Here is a 19,738-nt window from a genome sequence, read left to right as displayed (position 1 = left end):
TTCAAAATTTAACATACCTCCCAGCTGGGGCAGAAAAAGAAAATGATTTAAAATTTTCCCTAGAGAGTGAGATTGAATCCTTCCAAACAAAGACTTCAGCCTTATTGGCCATAATGGCAGACTGAAGTTGGTATTTACATTGTGCTCTGCTAATTCTATTCTCCTATACTAAGCAAGGGATTGAAATTGATATTCCAGTCATCACATGAGAAATCTATTTAAGAAAGATTGCTCTCAGTTTCAATTGGAATTTTCCTTAGTTCCGGTAGGATATTCAAAAGGAGAAAATATCCAGTAGATCTTCAAGGCTCAAAGCCAATGCTATGTGTATAAGAGATTTCTAATTATGTCCATTCTCCATTCAAAACTTTTGAGAAACAAGAAAATTCAGGTTAAATATCATAGAACCACAGAAATCATAAAATCACTAAGGTTGGAAAAGACCTCTAAGATCATCAAGTACAACTATCACCCCAACACCACCATGCACACCAAACCATGTCCCTAACTGCCACATCTTTTTTGAACCCCTACAGGGATGACGACTCCACCACTTCCCTGGGCAGTATGTTCCTATGCTTGACCACTCTTTCAGTAATGAATTTTTTTCTAATATCTAACATCTTCTGATGCAACTTGAGGACATTTCCTCTCATCCTATCACTTGTTACTTGGGAGAAGAGACAAACACCCACTTTGCTATGAGCTCCTTTCAGGTAGTTGTAGAGAGTCATAAGGTCTCCCTTCAGCCTCCTTTTCTCCAGGTTAAACAATCACAGTTCTCTCTACCACTCCTCATAAGACTTGTGCTCCAAACCTTCGCTCTTCATGTGATTTTTGTCAGCATTCCTGGGAACTTGCAGCCCTGACTTTGGATTAGGGTATTTCAGACCTTTGAGTGGTGGCCCCAGAAACATTAGCAAATAAATTCAGTACTACTCTGAGTGGAGAAATACTTTGATCCAAATGTTGCATGTCCTCACCACAAGTATTTTTACAGAAAACCGCAAATTTTTACTGGCTGGACTTGATGGCATATGAATTCTGCCCTCCAAGGAGTGCAAAGAACAGCAGTTCTGGCAGTTTTATTTCCTCACATGGTGGTAAAAAAAAAAAAGAGAAAAAGACAGAGAGAGCAACCAATGTGACGCACACTGCTACACTGGATTTTGTGGTATCAGTTAAAAAGAGAGGCAGGGTGCAGCTCAGCTGTTTGTAACCACAGAAACAGAAAATGTTATTTGGAAGGAAGGAGGAAGTGCACCAACTACTACGTCTCAAAACTGACAGTGTCTCTTTAAAATGTTCTTAAACCTGTTTAGCACACCCCTATTTTTCACCACTCCCTGGGAACATGCGCCTCTTATAGCAACTTGTAAATCAAGAAAAACCAAACCCAGCAATTTATTCTCCAGTATGCGGTGGCTATTTTCACACACCCAACCTGGTCATATAATTAAGCTACAATATAGCTCGCTGACTCGGAGCTTTCTATTTCAACCTAAAATGTGTTTAGCACTATCAGTTTAAACGTTTCAAATATTCTGGAATAGAATTGCATATTTCAAAATGAAAATTAATAAAAGGAAAAGATTTCAATGATGCTGATTAAGGCACAATACTGTGGAGATTCTGTTCACAGTTTCTCAGAAGATGCAAAATCTCATTTATACTGGTTTGTCTGCAGTACAGGGATCTGAACAGGATAAATACAGTGAACTACAAGTAAAGCTCCTAAACCCAAAAATTCAAGTCCTACTGTTGCTATAACTAGAGGGCTAAAATCTGGAAATATCTGATATACTCCTTCTGAAAATAAAAGGAATATTTCCTTTGTACCTGTGAATGAAAGGTACAGAACTTCCAGGAAAGTACAATGATTTTTTTCTCTCCTTTTGTCTTACAGTTTTTCTGTGTGTCAAATTCTCACATGGCTAGATTATAGTTTCCTTGTCAAACTTTTTGTCTTAAGCGGCCACAGTGAACAGGGAAGTTATTTTCTACAATGCATCACAGGACATCTAGTTTGCTTAAGAATGAGACAAATTTTGATGTGCTATAGATGCAGTACTGCTGAGACTGCAGAATGAGCTTTGTGACTTGAATTTTGGCCAGACACAGAGAAAAAAAAGTCTGCATGCTTATTTCCTTTTCATTTTATTTTGGCAAGAAGCAAAAGGTTTATTTGAAATCCTGCCATTAGAATCATAGAATCAGAGAATCATAGAATGGTTAGGGTTGGAAGGGGCAGTAAAGATCATCCAGTTCCAACCCCCTACCATGGGAAGGAACACCTGCCACTAGATCAGGCTGCCCAAGGACCCATCCAACCTGGCCTTGAACACCTCCAGGGATGGGGCAGCCACAGCTTCCCTGGGCAACCTGTCCCAGTGCCTCACCACTCTCAGTTCTTCCTAATGTCTAGTCTAAATTTGCCCCTCTCCAGTTCATACCTGTTCCCCCTCATCCTATCACCACAAGCCTTTATGAACAGTCCCTCTGAAGCTTTCTTGTAGACCCCTTTCAGGTACTGGAACGTCGCTATATCTCCTCTGAGCCTTCTCTTCTCCAGGATGATGTCAAAGGCTTTACAGAAGTCTAGATAGATCACATCCATCGGTTTACCCATGTCCACTGCTGTGGTGATGCCATCATAGAAAGCTACTAAGAAAGCTACTAAGTTGATCATACAGGATTTTCCCCTGGTGAGACCGTGCTGGCTGCCATTAATCATCCCCATGTCTTCCATGTGCTTTAGCACAGCTAAACTGTTTCATGATCTTTGCAGGCACAGAGGTGAGGCTGACAGGTCAGTAGTTCTCAGGGTCATGTTTTCTACCCTTTTTAAAAATGGCCACAATGTTACCCTTCTTCCAGTTACCAGGGACTTCTCCTGATTGCCATGACTTTTTAAATATCATGGAGAGTGCCTTGGCAACTACATCGGCCAGTTCCCTCAGGACTCTGGGATGCATCTCATCAGGTCCCATAGACTTATATATGTTCAGGTTCACCAGGTGGTCATGAACTTGATCCTCCTCTCCTGTGGGAGGGGGTTTACCCCCCTGGTCACCATCTTGCCATCCCATGACCCAGGAGGTGTGAGGAGAGTGGTTATCAGTGAAGACTGAGGCAAAAATGTTAAGTACCTTAGCCTTCGCCTTGTCTCTTGATATAGGGTCACCATTTCCAACCATCAGTGGGGATGCGTTCTCTTTTTCCTCCTTTGATAGACGTGCCTGTAGAAGCCCTTCTTGTTAGTTCTTACTTCCCTTGCCAAGTTCAGCTCCAGCTGTGCCTTGGCCTTCCTGACCTCATCCCTACAGAACCGAGCAGCATCCCTATACACATCCCAGGTTCCCTGTCCCTGCTTGCACTGCCTGTGCAGTTCCCTCTTCTTTAGTTTAACCAGCAGGCCTCAACTCAGCCATGTCGGTCTCTTCCCTGCCTGATTTTCTACATACGGGGACTGAGCACTCTTGCGCTTTATGGAAAGCATCCTTGAATATTTTCCAGTTCTGTTCTACTCCCTTGTCTCAGAGGATCATGTCCCAGGGGTCCTACTGACTAACTCCTTGAAGAGCTGGAAGTCTGCTTTCCTGAAATTTAGTGTCCTGATTTCACTCCTCATCTGTCCCATATCCCTCTGGACCTTGAACTCCACCAATGCATGATCACTGCAGTCCAGGCCGCCTCCAATCCTAATATCACTGATGAGTTCACTTGTATTAGTGACGATAAGGTACAATATTGCATCTCCTCGGGTGGGGTTCTCTATCAGCTGGACTAAAAAGTTATCCTCAATGCACTCCAGGAGTCTCCTGGATTGCCTACAGCTTGCCATGCTAATTACATGATATTCATCTGACACATCTAGGTGTTTACCATGTAGATGCCTACATCTGTGTCTGATTTGTCATCTTGGGCTCCCTGGAGAAAAATAGTAACTTCTAGAGCCCAATACTCTGACCTACTTTAGTCTTCTACATCAGAGTAAGATAAACTGCTTTAGGGGAGCCTTGAGTGACAAATGTAAACACAGGAGCCAAACTTTTGATGTAGCCTAGCTTTTTTATTAAATAGAGCCTGTGATGGAAAATCTTGCCCAGCTCTGAGAAAACAAGTGTTTGAAAATAGCTGTTACAGGCTTGGCTTCTCCTTTCATTGAGTAGAGTTCACATTATTTACTTAGACATTAACTGGCATTTAATTTTCTCAGTATAATAGCATGCACAAGGATCCAGAGCAGCCCTCTCTTGAAATTACAGAGTTCTTCATGCTGTACTCCTGTAGCACAGTGCCAGGATCTGGAGCTTCAGGAACTGATACGGGACTCCATGATTACATTCAGATAATTACAATAATTCTGTTCTGACTCTTTTCCCTTGTAATATCACACAAATTATTTGGAAATCTTCCTGTTCTAATGCCCAGCCCTTGTCATTGCACAACAGCAGCAAAAACAAATGAAAAAACCTTCAGCTCAATACTTTGTGTACTGAACATTGAAACTTATGTAAAAGATTGTTTCTGCCAACATTCTTTCCAAAGTACTCACAGTTTTGAAAACAATTATTCAGAAGAATATAATTTACTCAGAATAAAAGGGAAGGAGAAGTTGATATTTAAAATGTACTAACTTCCTTACCATTTTAACTGTCTATAGGCCAGATTATATCAAAAGAGAAGTATTTTGTAAAGGCAAGACGAGAGCTCAGCTGTTTCTTCAGCCTCTCAGCCCATGAAGCCTTACTTGCAGATGAGTTCAATTAGGAAATGTATTCTCCTTTCTTTCACATAATTCTGTTTGTGATTGAAATCTGCCCCTGAAATTTATTCCTTGGAATATGCTTGGAAAAGCTATTAATCATTCTGCTTCCGTGGACAAGGGAGGACAATGACACAGCTAAATTCTTCTCCAGAGAAGCTGGGAGGGGAACATGAAGGGAAGATGCCACTTCTGTCATACCATTTTCTATTTTACTCCTGCAGATGACCTACATTTCAACACATAACATAAATCTGCCTTGCTATTTTATCCGTTACTTGAACAGCTGAGCAATTCTATATGACTGCAGAGGTATTTGTAAGTAAGAAAAGGGTCTTGAACGTGTGCTAACAAAATGCAGTACTCTCCAAATTTACATATATACATACTTTGCATTTGTCACGTAACTAGCGAGGAAATTCAGTCTGAAGAAATTAAAATGGCAATGATGAAAGTCTTGGCTGACAGTTGGCTTATTTTAATACCTAAAAGATCAACATTCTACAAAAATTTGGTATCAAATTGATTGCATTGTTAATTGTTTACAGCAAAGAAATAGGGAACAATTTTAATGCAATTTTAGTTATGTGCCTTATGCAAATTTTGGCCATACATGGTGCATAATATAGGATTGGCAATCCTTGGTCAGCCCAAATGTCTATTTAGCCCAATATTCTATCTCTAATAATTAACAAAAGCAGATGCTGAGGGAAGAGTGGGAGAACAGCATATAAGTTGCTTTCCCTGAATGCTTTTACAGTCCATCAATTTGCATGTTGGGGTCTTTCTTACACAACTATACTCTCTGTTTACTTAGTAACCAGCAAAGGATTTCTATTCCACCATCTTATCTTGTTTCTCGTTGAACTGGTTTATGTACAGATACCCACACATGCATCCACACATACACACACAAGTACAGATACAGATGTATGTAAATAAACTGTTGTATTTCATAAACTGTTGGAAACAGATTTCTGAAGCAAGAACAGATTACATACATAGTGTAGGCAGAAACACCTCTTCTTCTTTCTTTCCCCACTCCTCTCCCAGTTCAATTTTGATGCAAAATAGCTCTTGTACTGGGGAGAATTGTAAGATATCCTTCTTATACTGTTTATAATTTTGTTTAGGTTGCTGATACCTCCTTTCAGATATTCCTTTACCACACTAAAAGGAACTTAGATGATGAATTTGTCCTTTGTGTGAAGAAGTAACTTTGTATCTTTGATCATCTTTTTTTGTCCTTCTCTGAACCTTTTTAAGTTCAGCTGTCCTTTCTAATTCCTATTTCTGGTCTTTGTCTTGCTTCTGCAGTTATTGATTTTGGAATGTGTTTTCTAACAACGCTTTTACAAGAAGTCATTCTGTACAACAGGCAGCATCTTCCAGGAATGAGGAAAACCCTACCTTTCTTCCCTGCTTATATTCAGCTTTGATGTGGATAGAGAAAAGGATCACAATCTGTTACACTTGGCTGGCATGCACAGCAGTTACATGTACTGGTAACACCGGCATTGAACCCACCTGCAGAATGAAAATTTCATTAAATAGGTGGAATATAGATTCATGGGGTTTTTTTGCACTGGTACAAAATTTCCATATAGGTTTTCAAATGACAGTTAAGTTCTCAATCAACTAATTTGATCTAAATACTAAGAGAAATAGCAGATAAACCCTGAACAATACCAGGACAAAGAGAGAAACACTGTCTATCAGACTGGTATAATTTGAAGCTCCTCGCGTGAAATAATTTGATGGGGGAGATAGATCTCCTTATCTGCACTATAAAAAGAATACCCCAGGGAGGATTGTTTGCTATGTATTTACAGTACTCATGACCAATGAATTGATGTAAGAAAATTTCAGATATGGATCAGGAAGAAACTTTCCTCCTCGCAATTTCTGTTCCTCTAACATTGTTTAACAAGATGGCTTTCCCTGAGATAAGTGCTGTTGGTTCTTTCCCACAGGTCTCCTGGCGAGGATTTTTAGGAGATGGGGCTATCATAAAGTCTTTTTTACTGTTTACTGAAAAATGCACATCTAATCGTAATTGTCACTATTGATCAGAGTTTGACTTTGGTTTATTTAACCTCCTGTGCGAATGTTCTTTGTTAATTCAGATGATGGTATCACATTAAAAAATAAGCTATTTACCAATCATATAAGCTACAAAACTGGTTACAGCCGGTACCACTCATGTCATTTGACTTGGCCAGGTTTTCATCACAATTTTCCTTAGATAACTGATTTTATCAGTAACTCTTTGTGTTCTTTAACTAAAGTAGTAATGGCAATGGTGCAAGATTGAGATACACAAGTTAAGCTGAAAAAGGATTTAAACTGAAAGTGGGGAGATGTAGATTAGATATGAGGAAGAATTTTTTTACTGTGAGGGTGGTGAGGCACTGGAACAGGTTACTCAGAGAAACTGCAGATGCCCCATTGCTCGAGGTGTTCAGGGCCAGGCTTTGAGCAACCTGATCCAGTGGAAGGGGTTTGGAACTGGATGGGCTTTAATGTCTCTTCCAACCCAAACCATTCTATGATTCGAAGTCTAGTATACTATGGGCCAAACTTTCAGGGACTTCAGCAAGATGTTTCACTCATTTGCAGAGCACAGAGGTATTCACATTGTGGGAAAATCTGGCCCACTAATGCTAAAGATTATGTATCTTCATGAAACGTGCTGGCATCTGCTATGATTAGCATTTTTCTCTGCCAAGCAATTTTAGAAAGGAAAATAGAAGACACTGCTTAGCTATTTTCTGTGGCAAATAGATGCAGTGAAAAGGTTTAGACATTTTGCGTATTATTTATAGCAATTCTTTTCTTCTGTCTTTAGTTTATGAACTTTGCCACACCTTTTGGGAGAACAATGGGCCGCCAAACACATCTGCCTTGTCACTAATGTTTTCTTAGCATTTAAAATATGCATATGAACAATCTCTGACAGTGCTTCCTGTACTCAGGCAGGTGTGGTTAAACAGGACTGCATACCTTACCAGCTGAAAGGACTGCATACCAGCTGAAAGGTCTTCCCCAGGAATGGCAACCTGCAACAGCAGTAGGAAACAAACTGGGCTGGCAAAGGTTGATCCATAAAACTCAGTGTCATCCCTTTCATATCAGGCTTACTGAAATGTTGTGCTCCCTTTACTCCCTTTAACAGTAACATAACCAAATGCCACAATTGAGCTAAATTTTGGCAGCTAAAAACTGTACAGTTGAGCTTCCAAAATCGTCCCACCTCCCCCCACAATAAAAAGGGAGAGGGAAATGAGAAGAATAATACTTACAGGCTGGAAACTGAAACTACAGATTTAATGACATTATAACAATAATGCTAATAATGAAAATAATTAGAAAATACCAAAATATATATGAACGTATGAGATCTTGCCCCCTTCCCTCGATGACTATATATCACCACAGATGCTGCAGAGCAGACATGAGGGAATAGGTCCATGGCTAGGAGGGAGCTGCACTCAGGAACTGGGTTCAGGAACACATGGATCTGGGATCAGGAGCGATCAGCCAGATGAGGTCCTCACTGGATGTCAGCCATCGCAGAAGAGAATAAGACCCTTGTGACCTTTCGGTTTTATACCAAGCATGATGTATATGGGACGGGATACTCTGTTGGTCAGTTTAGGGTCAGGTCACCTGTCAGTAGCTGGCCTTTGCAAGGCTGCCCACAACATTGCTTGTGTACCTTTAAAACCTGCATTTTAGTCTGAGATACAATGCCCATGAAGAAAGGGAGTTTCCATCTCATTCACATCATTAGTTCAATTTGAGATGTCTGTCTAGAAGCAGGAGGACCAGAATCTTCAGGAGGAAGTTAAAGAAATCCCATGAGAGTCTAGTGATGGAATAACCTGCCCATGGAAAAAAATCTTACTCCTTAGTTCTCCCTCTCCTCTCTGTTACAGTCGTGAATGCTATTGGGATTCACACAACGATTGTGTACACCCTCATTAAGGGTGTACCCATAGGCAATATATTCCATTGGTTAATTATGACCAGGGTTGAAAAGTACCTCTGTTCATGCAGATAGCATAGAGAAGTCCTAAGAATCCCCTTATTTTACATGGGGCTGGACTAGGGATTAAGGGAGGAGAATTCGTTGTGTTAGTCATCTTCAAGAGGAAGATTTTACCCCTAAACATGAGCACTGCTTCCTTTTCTATGCTAAGTAGCATTATATTTGCTGCACTGAGTGCTTTTTTTTGCCTAAATGACTCTTCTCCTTTTGACTTAATAATAATAGCAAGACAATGGTTTACCCATCCTGCCTGGAAGGTTTGAAGTATTACAGGATGTCTCTTTTGTAGGACTGTGTGTATGAAAAAATGTATTTGATCATGTAATGCTCCCTTTTGAGGAGGAGTCACAGAATGGTATTTGTCCAAAAAGTTGCCTGCTGAGTCATTGCTCATCCCCATCTCTCTCCTGTGAAACTACATAAAAGCTCAAGGCTGACTGCATTATATTATTTTTATATGACAGACATCTCATAAATCTTAATAAGGACATAGAGGTAGCACAGTATTTTGCAGTATGTTTTGTGTTTAAAAATGGAAACGTAACAGAAATTGACAAGAAAATCATGTAGAGAAAATTCATCTTACTAGCAGTCAAGAGACATAAACTAAAGCTAAATACCAAGAGCACAACCATCTTGTTCAGAGAATGGTGAGAATTGGGAAGCGTGATAATGTATTATCACTGTAGGGTGTTACATCCATTTGACTTTAATAACACCAAATAAACAATTCAAACCTAAATTATGGCATTTATGAGCTAGTTATGTTCACTTTTCTGCCAGTGCTACTGCATTTTAAAAGTCAGTGGCCCCTACTGGCACTTTCTTGGGAGGCATTTTAGGAAATCTTTGGATGACAAATAAGCCTAAGCCTCCATTGTTGAGGTATTTAAAATGGACTTGCTAGAAACAGCCTCCAAAATATGTTAGCTGTCTAAGCAGCAACAGATAGTGACCTCTGATTACTAATCAGTAATATGACCCTATTGCTTGTAATTAGTAAATTAAAAAGAGCGGTTAACATAGGTAGGAATTCTAAGACCTTTCCATTTTCTCTCATAAATCGTGTCAGGCCATGCACTCTGCTAGTGTACATCAAGATGTCAGAATTATTTTGGTGAGGTTATATCCCAACATATCAACTGTGGATGTGGGCATTTATATTTATATCTGTTTTTCAGAAAAGTTCTTCTTCTTTCTTGAGAGAATGTCGAGAAAAGCAGAATATTTACTGAACTCCCAGCAAGCAGATTATATAAACATTATGGTGATAGGTAGTTATGAAATTAGCTACTATCATCCCCAAAGCACTTTTCTGTTTGATATATCAATGGTAAAGCATAGCCCAATGTGGTGATTACATCTGCTGATTAAAAGTCATTGGAGGAAGAAGCATATACTTATTTGTATGTTTTTTTGCATTGATCTTTTTTGATCTGCTGAAAATCTGGGTCCAGAATATTATCTGTGCTACACCTGGAGAATTTTCTCATGAGTGAGAAAGGGACTAAATGAGATGATATAATTAAAATCACAGAATCACAGCATGACCTGATTTGGAAGGGACCCACAGAGATCACCGAGTCCAGCTCCTATCCCCACATAGGACAGCCCCAACTCTGATATAGTCTGACCAATTAAACTTCAGTGTACCTATTTTTCTGTCCTCCTCCAATTAAATAAGGACCTTAAACTAGAGAACGAAACAAGACTGTTCTCTAAATCAGACGGCAGAACACTTCACACAGCCTGGGGATGTCTGCCTTTGTAATACATCATTTGTGGTACAGCGAAACAAACCTGGATAAGGCCAAGGTGCAGCTGAATTAGGTCAATGCACAGCTGGAGTTGAACTTGGCAAGGGAAACAAAGAATAACAAGAAGGGCTTCTATGGTTATGTCAACCAGAAACAGAAGGTTAAAGAAAGTGTAGCCCCAGCAATGAACAAACATGGTAACTTTTTATCAATGGACAAGGAGAAGGCTGAGGTACTTAGACATTTTTTTGCCTCAGACTTCACTGTCAAACTTTCTCCTCACCCCTCATAAGTCAATCACCAAAAAGATGGGGGCTAAGGGAGTAAAGCCCCTCCCAATGCAGAGAAAGATTAGATTCGTGACCACCTGAGCAACCTGAACATCACTAAATCTATGGGACCAGATGAGGTACATTACAGAGTCCCGAGGGAACTGGCTGATGTGGTTGCCAAGCCAGTCTTGATGATATTTCAAAAGTCACAGCAGTCTGGGAAAGTCCTTGATCACTGGAAAAAGGGCAACATTGTGTCCTTTTCTAGAAAGGGTAGAAAGGATGAACCTGGGTACTAGTGACCTGTCAGTCTCACCTCTGTGCCTGGGAATATCATGGAACAGATCCTCCTAGAAGCTGTGCTAAAGCACATGGAGGACAGGGAGGTGATTCAAGACGGCCAGCGTGGCTTCACCAAGGGCGAGTCCTGCCTCAACAACCTAGCGGCTTTCTGTGATGGGATGATGACATCAGTGGACCCAGATCAGTGTGATCTATCTGGACTTCTGCAAAGCCTTTGGCATCGTCCCCCAGAACATCCTTCTCTCTAAATTGGAGAGATATGAAGTTGATGGGTTGTCTGTTTCTGAATAAGGAATTGGTTGGAATGTTGTATTCAGAGCGTAGTGGTCAATAACTCGATGTCCAGATGGAGATTCATGACAACTGGTATCCCTCAGGGGACTGTACTGGGACTGGTGCAGTTTAATAATTTCCTTGATGATACAGGCACTAAGACCAAGTGCACCCTCAGCAAGTGTGCACTGGCTTATTTTGTGTAGCAGAACTGGCTTTCTGTACCAGTATTTTCTTCTCTATGTTCAAAAGTTATAGAAGTAGAATTATAGAATCATAGAATCATAGAATAATTAAGGTTGTAAAAGACCTTGAAGTTCATCCAGTCCAACTATCAGCCCAACATCACCGTGCTTACTATACCATGTCCTGAAGTGCCATGTTTTTTGAACACCTCCAGGGAAGGAGACTCCACTAAATTCTTGGGAAGTTTGTTTCAATGCTTGACCACTCTTTTGGTAAGCAACTTTTTTCTAATATCCAATCTAAAGGAAATTTTCCATAGGAAAACATAAACTTAATTTCTCTAGACTGTAGTGGTTACATCTCTGTTTGTGTTTCTCAGACTTTTTGGCTAAATAAGGCAGTGCTGCACGGAGGTTTAAGCTTATATCAGATTTACAAACAGAACTCTTGACTGTAAATTGATAATAAATTAACATCGTATAGCACCTGGATTGTGAAATAAGAACACTTCAAATCAAAAAATATTCCTAGTCCTGGATGTTATTGTAAATCAAAGCTTTATGCCCGTTTCAACTCTAAGTTAATTCCCATTTTGCATTGCTTATGAGGAAAGGTATCTGTTTCATTTGGGGTGCATGTGTGTTAAAATTATAAAATCATAATATGCCCACAAAGAGATGTATTTATAAAATTTTCTTCATGATAAACATATACTATGGTGTACCTGAACATGCCAGGACTGCTATAAGTACTTTTACTTTCAGAAACATGGAAGATGAGATGTACAAAGTTCAGAAAAGTTTGCTTGTTTGCAGTCATTAATGATAAAACTTGTGGTAATTAGGAGTTTATACTTGGTGTTTTCTTGTCTATTGCTCTGCTTCATCAGCTGTCTTTCATCTGATATAACCAACGTTTAGACTATAACTTCACCCTTGCAGGTACCAAGCCCACAAAGCGGTAACCATCAGCAAAAAAAATAACAAGAAATATGGCTATATATAGACATTTACTAAGTTTCTTTGTGTCTGAGTTTACTACTTCTGTGTTGAAAGGAATTCTTAATTTTCACAGGAAACAATGGGACTGAAGTTTACTCAGAATCTTCTATAACTGCATCCTACATATTTCATTTCAAAAGCTCCCCAAGTATAAAGTAAGTGTGGGCTTGTGTAAAATACTTTTAAAAACAGACTCTGTATCTCAATCAGAACAATAGGGTCATATACAGCATTTTTGTAAGGGGGTTGATGTTCCTTGCAACTGTATTTGTTAGCAGCAAGCAAACAAAGGTTCTTAGCCTGCAGAAAAAAAAAAATATTGCAGCCACTGTCAGGGGAAAAAAATAAATGGAAGATCATTTCTTCTCTCCTTTCTATTTGTTATAGGCTGTACTGAAAGAGACTGCACAGATAAGAGGGACTTGCAACCAGGTCTTATGTGGGAGGGTTTTCCCCCACAGTTCTTTTGCTTCTGCCCACATAACTCCAACAATACAAACATTTGATGCATATCAGATTTCAGCATGTGTTCCCTGTGTAACGCTTGTGCAGATTTTTCCTTTGATGAAATATGGTGTTTATCCTGTTCACCTGTATAAATACCTGAAACCCTCTGGCTGAGAGGCGGCCTGCAACATATATTTCTGTGGAAAATCCAAATGACAGTAGTGCATTTTTCCAAATAGTAATTGCTTGGCTTTCTCTTTCAAGGTCCATGAAAGCATTTAATTTGGTGAAATCCAGCCCTACTGCACTTGAAAAGTACAGCAAACACAGAAGTATAAAAATGCACCAGGACTTCTAATTGATCTGGTATTTCTATAAGGAGCCACCCTTTTCCACACCTCCTACCACCTCCTTAAGTGACTCAGCCTCTGAGGGGAAGTCTCTTGACTTTTCAAACAGTTGGATGGGGAACAACAGTTCAGCTCTCTGTCTGCCTTGATTGTACCTCACTTCCAGGTATCTCCAGGTTGACTTACCACGCTGAGCCACTCTAGGATACTAGCTTCTATCATACCTAGGTAAGGGGATTTATTTTTCCGGTTTTATGTACCATCTACTGAAAGTCCTACATATTCAGATGTTCTGTGATTTCTTAATGTCCGATTCAGGATTCTTTTTCAAAGGACCTGATTTTCAAGAGTTATGGAGAACTTGACTGTTAGAACCCAGATCCTGAAGTGTTTGTTTAGGAGTTCAGATATAATGTCATTTTTGCTCGATGGTTTGTTTTATAATTACTTTACTCTTTCTTTGGAAATTTTATGATAATTAAAGAGTATTAAAATATTATTTAATTGTTTCAAGTACAGGATTTTGGAAAACAAATATAACAACAGTTTCCTTTCATTTCCACCTTTATAAAATGTACAGCAAAAATACCAATTCTGCTTTAATACAATGACATCTGTACCACAAAATGACCCTATGTACAAGCAGAAATGGTTTTCCATTAAAAATCTAGCAAAGTGATAGGAAAGAGTTGAATAAAAAAATTAAAATCATCATCCCCCTCCTACACTCTATTAAACAAATTATTTTTAAAAGCTATTTAAAACTGATCATATATTTCTAATTTGAAAATGCATACAAATTTGTGTTCTAACTTACCAGTTCGTTTTACATTAGTGACAGTTCCAAAACTTAATGTCTTTCAAAACAGAATCTCCTCCACCCACGTCCTGAAAAACCAGTTTTGAGATCTCTGCTACAAAAAGCCAAATGATTTCTGTTGTATATTCACATGTTCTCTAGTCCTACCTTGCCCATTTTCTCTTTTACACACATGCATGCTATTCCTATTTTCTGTGAGTGTTGTTATCACTTCTGTGGCCTGAACTGTATAGTAAAATATTCATTTAAACACAATATATTATTTCCAGAAGTTTACAATTGCATTATATGGCTATTGCTCTGATCTATAACTCTTGAAACAAATAATTCTAAGAACATGTTTTTGTTGTTTAATACCTGTAAAATATATGTAGTGATTTTTACACATATTTTTCAGTAAAAGATCAAAAAGACTAGCTAACTGCAAATGAAGAAAATCATGTCACTTAGAATTTTGAAGAATAAAAATTATACTTAAGTATTTATTTGTTAAACACTGACTACACACTTGGTATTGTACTGAGTTAGCAACACCATTATTCTTTCTATTTCGTGACACAACCAACAACCCTGAGCTATAGCAGTGGATACTGGCGACAGTTTCGTAGGGAAGAAAGTGCTGCACCTGTTGAATGTTCAGATCTGCACCTGAAAGAAAGGGCTTTTGAGGCTTTTTAGGAGATCAAATGTTTGGAAATGTGAAGGATAGTACAGGTTCGGGTGGCTCTAACTGGGATGGTTCTTTGAGAAACTGCCTGTATCTGTGATCAAGAAGTGAAGCCATGTTTACAAACACATTTTCTTATTTGAGTTGAAGGGTAGGTAGCCAGGTCTAATAGCACAGTCACAGCGCTTCTGATACTTGAGGGGAGAAATTATCAGTGTAGAGAACAACAAAATTGGTGTTGACTTCCAAACAAGCAAGATTTCTCCTCACACACTTATGGTTGTCTATCTAGAGCAACAACTGTAGTGATGCATCTTCCCAGTGACTTATTTTAAGGTTTCGAGATCCTTATCTGTATCAAGTCAGAATGGCTTGAATCAGTTTCTTGCTTACACATGTAGGTCTTTCCATATTCAAGAGAAATCATGGAGAAAATAAGAGTTTGCTGACCTGCACAGCAGTTGTTAACCGAAGGCAAGGAAATACTGTAGTGTGCTTTGAATCTGCAATTAAGTAGGGTCAAACGTGCTTTTATCTAAAGTACCATGTTGTCTGCATTCATCCCATAGAAATGAAAGACAAACGATGTAGTACAGAATGGCTTAAAATGTAAAGGATGCAGAAAATTATTTTGCTAACCTTCTATTATATTTCTGTTGGAACAGTTTTAAAACTTTGAGCTCTGATTACTCACAAGACACTGAATATTCAGCTTAAGAGCAGAATAATCCTTCAGGAAGATAAAATTTGGTTGAAAGTTTCATATTTAGAATAAGGAAAGAACAAAGTGATATTAGATGGTTTTGAAAAGTTGGAACTTTAAGGATGTGTGGCAAACAGTAGACAGTAAGCTGTATAAGAAACCTGTTTATTCCAGGTAGCACTTTACGTGGACATGCCAGACTCAGTTGCTTCTCTACAATCCAGGCTGCTTTAACAATGCAGCACAGAAAGTCAGAAAACAGAAAAATTCTGGAATATTTTTTTTTAAAACTAGTTGTTCGCCTACAAATTTTTGCATCATTAATAACAGTAGGCTGGTGGCTATTTGAGGAGTTCACATTTGGCAATGCTTAATATGCAAAACTCCAGTATGGAAACAAATGTTTCTACTTTTAACAGTAGAAGGTGTACCTCCCTCGACACTCCCTCAACATCAACTATGTTGAATTGCTCATTATACAATGTGATGACATGCAGTACATCTAAGCTGCAGAAAGAAATACTGTTTATTAAAAGCAAAATACATATACTCTAAATATTCATAAATAAGGTCTTAATCACTGTCATAGCTAGAAGCTAAAGAACAAAGGCTTTTTTTGGTTGTAACTAGTTCAGTCTGATGTGGAAAACATGACTGTCGCAGGAAATGTTTGTATTATTCTTATGTATTTATTTTAAATATAGCAATGCATATATGTGAAACCTAATTATGTAGAAAGCTACAGCCAAGAGCAGAAGGCAGGCAAGAGGGCTCTCTGTTGGAAGAATGGGTGTGTTCAGACCAGCGGAAAACTAAAAGGTCTGGCTTCAAGAATTTAAGGCAGTCCTGAGGTCTTCTGCTGATCAGTCACTATAGGATGCAGAAAGGTGACGCTGAAGTGTGAATATGGCTATTTGTGATAAAAATGGAGTTGGAGACCTGTGTCAGTTTCTGAATAACTTGCTACCAGCTTGGAGGGGTGTTTGACTTTCCCTAACATCAAGCCTGAAGTTTTTTTCTTGATTTCTTTGGGATTCTATTTGGATTTCCCTGAAAATGGACGTGGGTCTGAATCCAAGAATGGCATGTCTTAGAACTTATTGGGAATTGCACAATGGACTGCCTGGGGCAGTTTTCATTTTCTTTTAAACTTTCCTGACGCTGCTTTTAAATTCAAATTACGGTGGAGTTGAATTCCTGTTTGTTTTTGTTTTGCATTCCAGCTGAGCTGTTTTTCTTCAGTGGTTGACATCTTATTCAGAATGCCTGAATGTAGCTTACTACTATAGTACTGAGGCACATCACTTCTCTCACAATTTAATTTATAAAGTTAAAATTTATTTTTCTCTTGAGTGAACTGTGGACTGAAGACAAACACTTCACTGACCTGTGTGAACAAGCTGAAAGAGGGGAGGTTTAAAGCCGATTTTTTCCTGTGAGGGTGGTGAGGCAGTGGCACAGGCTGCCCAGAGCAGTTTTGGAAGCCCCATCCCTGAAGGTGTTCAAAGTCAGGTTGGATGAGGCTTTGAGCAACCTGATCCAGTGGAAGTTGTCCCTGCTCATGGCAAGGTAGTTGGAACTGAATGATCTTTAAGGTCTTTTCCATCCCAAGCCATTCTATGATTCTATGAACAGTCTGATGGTTCCAGATCTTTGTGAGCTGAAGTTTTTAAACTAATGTAATATTCATAGTCTCCTGTCCATTTCCCTTTCCGCATACACAGACACATACACACACTTAGTTCATAATAGTGAAGACCAAGAAAATACTGCTTTGATGAGTTGTGTTCTGCCTCTTTATGCAAGATTCTTTTAATTTCTAACATCTTGAAATGTAAATCTTACTATAACGCTTCTTGATTATCTGTGATAAAGATTAAAGTAGGATATATTTTTAATTTGCATTTTAAATTTTAATGGATTAATTTTTGATATACAACTTAAAAGTTCTGAAGCAGGACGTATACCTTAGGGACAATATGGCAGTATTCTGAAGAACTAAAATGCCTGCATTTAAAATTTCACAACAACTGGCACATTTTCAGTGCTGACTGTAAAAGGGAGTGTGCCTGTTTCTTATATTCATTTATGCAAATTATTTTCAGGCTTGGAGACTAGGTAGTAGTTTATTCTGGATGCCATACACATGCGCAACAGAAATATTATTTTGCCCTGGAAACATTTAAAAATGAATATAGGACAAGAGACAAAACACTGTTTCAATTAAATAATGGAAGATAAAAGAAATATGCTTGCTCTAGACTGATTCTAGTCCTTTGATGGAATTTCTTTTGTCATGCATCGATAAAAGCAGGAATTGCAAACCTGGTTTCCAGTAGCTTTTCAGGTCTCAGGGTCATAAATGCATTTGTAGTTATTCTGTATATTTTAAAGACAAGCTTCAAAATGGTTGGATTTTTTCCTTTAAGATAATCCGTATTTCAGAACAGATGTCTAAGGCTTTCTTGTTTATTTTTAACCATGGTGTATGATACTTCCTTGCCGGTTCTTAGAGAAATTTCAGTTCCCATCAGGAATCTATGGAAAGGAAGGCTATAATATAGAAGTCAACATAGCCATTTCCTGTTATTTTTAATGAAAAATGTTTGAATTGCAAAATGTGTCTTTTAATGAGATATTCCAAGCCTCAGAATGACCAGATTTGGTTTTATTTCCACAAAAGAAGGCTATGTTTTCAAAGCTTTATGACTCAGTTCTCTTGGTGACGGCTTTAGACATCTTTGTTAGAAAAGAAATCTAAGTTCCTTCTATACAAACCTACTGCTTTTTCTCCAGATGAAGAAGTGCCAGCACTCACTGATTGTGAAATACACTGAAATGTCAGACTCTCTGTAATCCTGGGACTTGCTGAAATAAAGATCATTGTCAGATGTCCAGCTGTTGCTAAGCTGAAAACTTAAATAAATCAGAACCCTCTCTATCATCTTGTGACAGTTCAGGAAAATTAAAAGCAAGATTGGTTGTTATTGAAAAGTGATTGTTTGATAACCTACCTGAACAGTTTCTAGGAAATTCAGTGTATGTGTCCTTAAAACCACACATCAGAAATTTTGAAAGACACTTTATAATCTATTGCAAAATAAATAAGGCTCACTATAGCCCTGAGCATGTTAATATTGGGTGTGAACCTAATCCAGTAGTCGCATATTTTCTACACACTGTACCAATGTATACTTGATATCAAGAACTACAGTTAAAAGAAAGGAGTGTGGGTCAGGTCCTTCCAATCAACATATCAGAATTTTAAACTCCCATAAATGTTCAGAACTTCAAAACCAGGTAAGATATATGTGCACTTTTGGACTCCAATGCTATTTTATATCTTTAATTTCTAAATGCCTTTACTTTCTAAAGAGATCTATGTTTGTTTACATCCAGGTCTTAGTTTCTGGCTTTCTTCTCTTGGCAAACCTAGGCTCTTTTACCAACTGTCTGGCAGTAAAAACATAGAAAAAAGTCTGCTCTAAGTGCAATTCATTGTGGAACCCACTAGCTTTATATACTTCACTGTCACCATTACTTCCAGTATTTTATTTTGATAAAATTCAACATCTTCATCTTACATCAGTAAAGAAACAGCCATAGGATTTGGTCTCTCATTCCACTCTGCCTAAGGTGAATGAGCTACACATTCAATGTCTATGAAAGAACAGGACAACTCTGTCACCCAGATAACAGGGAGTGTTTCTGATTTTTAATGATTGCTTCACTAAAAAATGCTTTCTGGTGTTTCTGTCAATTTTGGCAGCCTGACCAATGGAGCTGGTTGGGAGATTTCCAGCTTAACATGGTGTTCTTGGAAGATGCTGATTTTCAAAAAGGAATCCTTTTGGTTAAGAGAGTTGATGTTAGGATTGCTTTTTTATTTTTGTTTTACTTAAGGGGGATTTTTTTTGTCATTACAATGTCATTATGTTCTGCTTGATGCTTTCTCTAGGAAAGCTGATATTCAAAATCCAGATTCAAAGCATAATATGAAATCTTTTGAGTAGATCAACTCCCAAATTATTTTTATTAAAATCAGCAGTCTTGGAGGCTTATTTTTTAACCTGATTTGAGGTAAGGGAATAAGTCAATGACTGGAGAACTGCTGCAGGGCAGAAGAATCTGTCTTGGAGC

At 38.5% G+C, this 19,738-nt stretch overlaps 1 protein-coding gene across 1 annotated transcript in view; it reads left to right on the top strand.

Annotated features, from left to right (window-relative positions):
* Positions 1-19,738, top strand: part of SCEL (sciellin) — a 75,415-nt gene that overhangs the window by 10,934 nt on the left and 44,743 nt on the right. Inside the window, exon 2 of the mRNA XM_069879975.1 lies at positions 13,334-13,636. The gene's annotated coding sequence lies outside the window, so the exon portion shown is untranslated. The remainder of the gene's footprint in view (positions 1-13,333; positions 13,637-19,738) is intronic.

The sequence above is a fragment of the Phaenicophaeus curvirostris genome, chromosome 1 (assembly GCF_032191515.1).
Source record: "Phaenicophaeus curvirostris isolate KB17595 chromosome 1, BPBGC_Pcur_1.0, whole genome shotgun sequence".
NCBI lineage: Eukaryota > Metazoa > Chordata > Aves > Cuculiformes > Cuculidae > Phaenicophaeus > Phaenicophaeus curvirostris.
The sequence above is the reverse complement of the archived record's forward strand: the minus strand, read 5'-3'. Positions and strand labels throughout refer to the sequence as shown.